The sequence below is a fragment of the Nyctereutes procyonoides genome, unplaced genomic scaffold (genome assembly GCF_905146905.1).
Source record: "Nyctereutes procyonoides isolate TBG_1078 unplaced genomic scaffold, NYPRO_anot_genome, whole genome shotgun sequence".
Lineage (NCBI taxonomy): Eukaryota > Metazoa > Chordata > Mammalia > Carnivora > Canidae > Nyctereutes > Nyctereutes procyonoides.
This window is the reverse complement of record NW_026575120.1, coordinates 41,815,320-41,823,151: the sequence shown is the minus strand read 5'-3', so window position 1 is coordinate 41,823,151 and position 7,832 is coordinate 41,815,320.

Below are 7,832 nucleotides of genomic sequence, written 5' to 3'. Positions count from 1 at the left end.
TGCATGGGCCGCAGCCCCCACACCTGTCCGGGGCCTAGAGGCCCCCACATCTGCCCAGGGCTCCTCCATGGGCCACGGTTCCCACACCTGCCCGGGGACTAGAAGCCCCCACACCTGCCTGGGGCCCCTCCATGAGCTGCAGTCCCCCTACCTGCCTGGGGCCTAGAGGTCCCCCACACCTGCCCAGGACTCCTCCGTGGGCCACGGTCCCCACACCTGCCCGGGGACTAGAGGCCCCCACACCTGCCCGGGGCTCCTGCATGAGCCGCAGCCCCCACACCTGCCCAGGGACCACGGCCCCCCCACCTGCCCGGGTCTCCCTCGCCCTGGCTCCCCGCTCCACGCCCCACATCCCCGCCCTCAGCCACACCCTCCCTGCAGCCGCCCACCTGTCCTCCAGCAGGACTTTGGAACGAGGCGCGTACGTCACCTTTTTCCATGTGTTCACCCCCCCGAGCCCTTTGTGTCGCCGGCCTGCCTTCCGTTCCTGCAACATCAGGCCCCAAAATAGCTCCGAGTCACCCATGACCTCGTGTCACCCACCCAGAGGACTTGCTCTGTGCTGGGGGCCGCGGGGCCTCTCACCACCCTGTGCCCCCGCCTCCGCCCCCCAGGCACCCGTCGTGCCGTGTCCTGTCACCCCGTCCGCCCCTGGGCAGCCTCGTCCAGCGAGCGGCACCAGCCTTGACGCCAAGCCGCCTGTCTGCCCCTCCCGGTGATCACGTGGACCCTCTGAGTCAAGGCCCAGCCTTGGGGTCTCCCTGCTGCTCCCCATCAGCCCCCGCTGCACACCTTCCTGCGCCCGCCCACCCCGAGCCCCGTCCCTCCTGGACACCGCCCCTCCCGTGGGCTCTAGCTCCAGTGAGGCCTTCTGCGACCCCAGTCCCGCGGGGGGGGGGTGTGTTGGGGCCGCCCCCCACCGGAGCCTCGCCCCATGGCCCCGCGCCCCTCCCGCTAGCCCCCATTCGGACTCCACCAACTTCTCAGATGCCTTTTCCGCCCCCGAGTCCAGGTGGACTTCTCTGTCCACGTTCCCGGGGGCCGCCTGTCTTCCCGTCTAGACCCCACTTTCCCGTGTTGGCGGCCCGGGGCCCACCTCCCCAACCAGACTGTGGACACGGGCTGTTGTGCCAAGAACAGCCCCACCAAGTCACAGGTGAACAGGTACCTACTCACTGAAGGGAGGGACCAGTCGGCGACGGGTCCACTTCTCCATCAACAGGACCCTGAGTGTGACAGGGCGGAGCGTGTCCGCGCATCACAGCACCCGGACGGCTGGCATCTGAGCATTACTCAACGTCTCCGTCACGGAGCCCGAAGATTTTCCATATTCCGTAAATCCAAACATGATCCTGGGAAACCTGGCGGGAGGCCCTATGCACCTAGCCGGGTCACACGGGCGCTCTCCCTGGCGTGACCTCCATGGCACTCGTCCTCGAGATGGGTGTCGGGAGCCCCTCATGTGCAGGCACGAGCTCTTGCCTGCCTCACCGGGTCCTCCCGGGCCAGTGACAGGACGGACAGACAGGAAACCCCGGGGCCCCGACCACCCGGGCTGCGGACGGCTCCAAGGGTCTGCGGGGAAGCCGCGGACCCCACATCCGGTGAGAGTCGGGATGCGCACTGAGCAACGGGGAGAGCTGTTGGATCCCCTGAACTCTCAGGGGCACATAGCCCGGCACACAGCACGGTGCGGACTGTACTTCAGTGAAAACAAGCGGCGTTAGACGTGCCCCTTCGTGCAACGTGCCTGCCTGTGCACATGTGGGGGCCGCGCCCGTGTGCCCTCTTCTACACCAGCTGCAGCCCGGGAGCGAGGACTGGGGTGGAGACAGAAGCGGGTTCCCATCCACGCCCGAGTCTGCCTGAAATAGCGCCTGGCACGTCCTAGAAACTCAACAAGTCCCTTTTTTTATCCCGTGGGCTCTATTTACGGGTTTCTATTTACAGCCGCGGGCCGGCGCGAGGGAAGTCATCTCCACGATGCCATTAACTCATCACAGCGAGGCCACGCTGGGGCCTGGCCGCCGAGCGTCAAGGGCACTGGCTGCGGGCCCGGCTGGCGACCTCGCTAATCCGGCCTCAAAGCCACCTGCACCTGCTCGCCCGCCCGGGCCGCGGCCTCCCCGTCCGCAAAGTGGGAGTCTGGGGACGGGAGCCCCGTGCAAGCCCCGATACACTGCAAGTGGACGGGCACAGAGCAGGACGTGGGATGCTCACCATCACCGGCCACCTCGAGGGAGGGGGCTCCCGGGTCAAGGCCGGGGTGCAGGCCACGGTCCAGGCCAGCGCAGGCCGGCGGCCAAGCCCCCAGGTGAGGTCCGGGCCGTGTGCATGCGGGCCAGGTCAGCCGCGACGCCAGCTCGACGGGCCAACGCCTGAGCCACGCTGGCCTGACGGGGTCACTCGGGCAGTTCCCGTCCTCGCTGCACGGAGAGCCTTCGCCGCTGACACGGCGCCCTCGTGGGGCAGAGGGCCGGGTGGTGACAGCGGGGCCTCTGCGCGAGGAAGGCTGCAAACGCCTGCCGGGGGGTTCCTGCCGCGTCCCCCAGCTGTCCCAGGAAGCTGGGGCGCTGCTGCCCGCGGAGACCTTACCAGCGCCGCTGACAGCCGTCCCGTCTCAGGGCACAACACGGCCAAGGCTCTTCCAGGCACACGAAGATGTGGGGGGAAGGAGGTTTCTTCCCAGGGTTACACGAAGGTCAAGACTCACCCGTCATCATTAGACAGTGAAGGTGCGGCCCTGACCTCCCAACCTCGGGCTCCTGCAGCCCCCGACCCCCCAACCTCGGGCTCCTGTGGCCCCGACCCCCCGACCTCGGGCTCCTGTGGCGCTGACTCCTTGACCTCAGGCTCATGTGGCCCTGAACCCCAACCTCGGGGTCCTGCGGCTCCCGACCCCCCAACCTCGGGCCTCTTGGGCTCCTGCAGCCCTGACCCCTTGATCTCAGTTCAGGAGGCCCCTGACCCCGTCCCTTCCTGGACGCCGTCCCGCCGAGGGGGGGACCAGGAGGAGATCGAGGGCCAGGCCGGCAGAGAGAAAGGGCCTCTGTCCGCGGGACTTGCACACGCACACACATGCACACACGCACACACACAACGGACACAGCCCTGCGCCCAACCCTCCCGCACCCCCCGGACGCCCGCGGCCTGAGCCCAGGAGGAAGCAGCCCACCGGGCCACGCTATTGCGTCATCGGACCCCCGGACGGTGGCGACGGGCACGCCGTGTATTCTGATACGTCAAAGCATTTTCCTCTTGGCTCGTTTGTGAGCGTGAGCCCAGCTCCCTCATCACCACTCAGATTTTAGAGCGTTGGCACACTCGAGGGCGGGGCCGGAGGACGCGTCTTCAGGGGCACCATGCGGGTTAGGGGCCCACTGCAGAGACCTGGGAGGGTTTGGGTTTCCGTCTCACGGCGCAGTCAGCCAGAGCGCTGTGGAGCCCCGGACAGGCAAGGACTCCACCCAAAACCAGGGCCCCGGGACCCCGGACGGAGGCCCCCTCAGCCACGAGCCCCGGGACAGCCCTGGGCCCCAGGAGACCCCTGAGAGCATGGAGCTGCCAGGACAATTCTCCGCTTGGCCAACACCTGGCCCAGCTTGGAGCCTGGACGGGAAAGGACGCAGAACCGTGAACGCTTCCTGCCCCCGGTGATGTCTGCGCACCTCGCACAAGCGGGTGCGTCTTCCCCAAGAACCCCAGGGCCGTTGCTTTGAGACAGAACCGTCGGGAAGGACGCATGCCCCATCCTCGTGGAGGGTGGGTCCCAGCTCAGGTCCCTGCCAGCTGGCAGCCACGCAGCCCCCTGCGCACATCTGGCCCGGCCCACATGTGCGTTCCCCGCTCGGCGCCCAGGGAAATGCCATCCCCTCTGCACAGATGCACTGGCCTCGGCCCCCTGTCTGCCAGCGGCAGCCAATGAAATCTGCCGTCGCCACTGGGACGCCAGGGTCAGGGAAGGTCACCGGGAGCACAGACGTGGAGCCCAGGGTCGGGGAAGGGCCCCGGGGAGGACAGACACAGAGTCTGGGGTCGGGGCGGTCACCGGGAGGACGCCGCAGGAGCACCGGGGGGCAGACGCTCCCCAAGAGGCCGGGATGCGGGTCTAACTGCCCAGGGGCTGCTCACAGCAGCAGTTATTGGGGGTGCACACTATCCATCAGGGAGGGGGAGCGGGGTGTGCCCAGGCCACCGGGGAGGGGACAGGGCCTCCAAGCCACTGGAGCAGGGCCGCTGGGGCACAGAAGGGCCTCCGATGGGCCCGGGGGACAAGAAGAGGATCCCCACCGACGGGAGCACAAGGGGATCCTGGTGGAGCCACCGGCCCTGTGTCGTGCCGCCTCTGGGACCCATGCCCGGTGGGCACCCACTCTGCGTCGGTTAAGGGCCCAGGCCGCCCAGAACTCAGGCCTGACCCTCAGGACACACAGCCGCGGTGGGGAATGGCCAACTGATCGGCGACCCTCAGCAGAGAGCCTGGCCCGCACTCCCAGCCCAGGCGGAGGCGACAGCAGGAGCCTCCCGGGTCTCCGGGCTCCCTGCGTGGCGCAGAGCAGTGACTAAGCACCCAGGGCCGCCGGGACCCATCCTGGGAGGGAGCACATGTTGCCTTCCTGCTGCAGTGGGTTCAGCCCGAGACGCTGGGCCAGGAGGGCTGTGAGCTGCTGGCGGGGTTCCCTGCGGCCCCCCCAGAACACACCTGGCCAGTATTTGGAGCTCCACGTGGCTCAGCGCGCCAGTCAGCCAACCCCTGGACAGGCTCTTGGGCACTTGGAAGGAGAGGCCGCCCCAGGTCACGCTGGAACAGAGTCCCCTCCACTCGGGGCCTGCGTCCGGGCCTGCAGGGCAGTGGGGCCGCCTGAGTCAGGCCTGGCTCCAGCAGGGCCGCGGGGACCCCAGGGGAGGGCAGCTTTCCTAATTTGCAGGAGTTGAGTGGCTCTGAAATGGCCCTGCCCCCCGAGTGTCACCTTGGGGACCGTACCATGCCACCCAGGACGCCCGATGGGGCACCTGCCTGCAGGCGTCCGGTCAGCGAGAGCGTCCGTCCAAACCGCAGAGTGGCCGATTGATAGCCAGCTGCTCAGTGACGTGCCCCAGTGGGTGGCCTGCAGGACGCGTGCGCGGCTGGCCGTGTTCTGGGCCGGGAGGTCACCTCCGCCTGGGCTCCCAGGGTTACGTGCGGCTGGGCTCATGCGCCCTTTCTTCGCAGGACCTGGGGTGCTTCCGAGGCTGCCCACGCGTGGCCAGTTTCCCCCAAGGCCCCGGAACAAAAGGAAGGAGGAGCGAGGGAAGGTCAGGCTGCCTGGGGAGCCCCCGCGTAGGGCTGACGGCGGCCACCCGCTCCAGGGTCCCCAGGCTCCCAGCCGGGGCAGCGGGCACGGCCCTGGGGTGCCCTTGTCATCCGCACGTCTGCGTCTGCTCCGAGCATGACCTAAAGGAACCCACCAACAAACAAAACAGCCAGGCGGCTGCTCGGCACCACGTCGTCGACGGGCCTGCGGACACCGAGTGCAGCCGGGACAGCGAAGAGCAGACCTGCGCGTTTCCACAACGACCCTGAGCCACGGGGACGAGGCACATGTGGCCGCGCGGTGCAGTCGGCAGCTGAGGCCGGGCGGCTGCGGGGAGGACCATCACCCTCACCGCGACCCTCCGTGCACATTCCCTCAGAGGCCGGGGACCGGGCGCTGGAAGCTAGCGGATCTGGTTGTCGTAAACTGTATCGTAATAAAACAGCTGTTAAAATAAAACAAATCGCAAACTCCTGTCCACACGGCCCCTGCACCTCATCCATCGTTGCCAAAGCCTGGAAGCGGCCAAAGGGCCCTTGCGCAGGTGCCTCATGCCGGGACGGGGAGGCTTTAGGGCCGCGCAGCAGTGAGCTCCCCGACCTGATGCACCTCACGGGGCGGAGCACCGCGCTGGAGCCACTGACCCTGGGACTCCCACTCTGGGACCTTCTGGAAAAGGCAGATACCCACACAGTAACGAGATAAGGAGCTGCCAGGGGTTGGGGCAGGGGGCCGAGCAGCTGGGCACACAGGGTACTTGGGGCAGTGAGACGGCTCTGAGGGACCCAGTCCTGGGGGTACAGGTCACACACGTGTGCAGGCCACAGAGCGTGTGACACCCGTGACCCGATGGAGGCTGTGGGCTCTGGGCGATAAGGACGTGTCCATGGGGGTCCATGGTGGGGGGAGCTGCTGGGGAGAGCTGGTGGGGGAGCGGGTGGGGGATTTGGTGGGGGGAGCTGCTGGGGGAGCTGGTGGGGGGAGCTGGTGGGGGAGCTGGTGGGGGAGCTGGTGGGGGGAGTTGGTGGGGGGAGCTGCTGGGGGAGCTGCTGGGGGAGCTGCTGGGGGAGCTGGTGGGGGAGCGGGTGGGGGAGCGGGTAGGGGAGTGGGTGGGGGAGCTGCTGGGGGAGCGGGTGGGGGGAGACCCGGTGTTGGGAGCCCGGTAGGGGGGAGCTGGTGTGGGGGAGCCAGTGGGGGTGCTGGTGGGGGGCACCTCGTGGGGGTGCTGGTGGGGGGTGAGGGGGAGCCAGTGGGGGTGCCTGTCGAGGGTAGCTCATGGGGGAACCTGTGGGAAGCCGGTGGGGGACTGGTGGGGGGAGCGAGTGGGGAGAGTGGGTAGGGAGTGGGGGCGTGGGGGGAGTGGGGGGTAAGTGGGAGGAGTGGGGGGCAGCTGGTAGGGGAGCAGGTGGGGGGAGCAGGTGGGGGGAGCTAGTGAGGGGAGCTGGGGGGGATCTGGTGGGAGCTCGTGGTGGGGGAGCTCGTAGGGGAGCTGGTAAAAGGGTGAGGGGGGAGCCAGTGGGGGTGCTTGTGGGGGGTAGGTGGTGGGGTGACTTGGTGGGGGTGCTGGTGGGGGGAGCATGTGGGGGGAGGCATAAGGAGCTGCCTGCTTCCCTGCCCCCTCCCCCAGGGCCAGAAGCAGACATACCGTACATGCCAGGAAGGGTCACGGTGTCCTCGGGTGCAGGAGGTCCCCCAGACCCCCCTGCCCAGTGCCCCCAGGTTGGAGCCTTGCTAACTCCGGGGACTCCCTGCTAGGACACAAGTGGGTGCCTCCTTAGCCCCCCCCAGCCCACCCAGGGCTTGTGAGGAGCAGCGGCTCCGGGGACCAAATGTAACAGCACAGGTGAGGCCAGGACAGGTGCGGGATGGGCACCTGCGGGGGACGCTCGGCAGGGGCCCCGCTCTCCGGGGACCTGGGCTCTGCAGGGACCATCCCACCGTCCGGGCCGTGGCACACGCCCCCCACGAGCACCTGACCGAGCTGTGTCCCTTGTTGCCCCAAACTCCAGCCCCGTCCCGGACATCCTGGCTGGGCGTGTCACGTGGGGCCCAGGAATTCCTACAGGTCGGGGAGCTCCGGAAGGGGCTGTCCCGCCTTGGAGGAGTGCGACGCCCTGCCCCGGGGGCCTGCGCAGGTGCTGCCTATGCCTGGCCCCATAGGTGCTTCAATCCTGGGTTTGCAACCAAGGCAATGTGACATGTCCTGGAGCCCTGGGTCCACAAGACCCGTCAGCCAGGGACAGGGTTCCGGCCGCGCAGGGGACAGCTCCATGGAGGTTAATGACAGCTGTTGGGGACGTTTTGTCGGTGATGGCCTCCCACCCTCTGACGCCGTCCCCACACCATGCCCATCGCGCGGCTTCCTGGGGTGGGGGGCACCCAGCTGCTGGCTCCTGGCCGCTGGGATGCTTGGAAGCGTCTGCTTGGAGCGAGCGGACCAGCCGGGGGCCTGCAGCACCCGGCTCCCCATCGTGCTGGCGCCGGAGGGCGGGGCCGTGGCCACCGGGTCCCCCAGGAGGGTCCTCGGGGCCCCTGCGG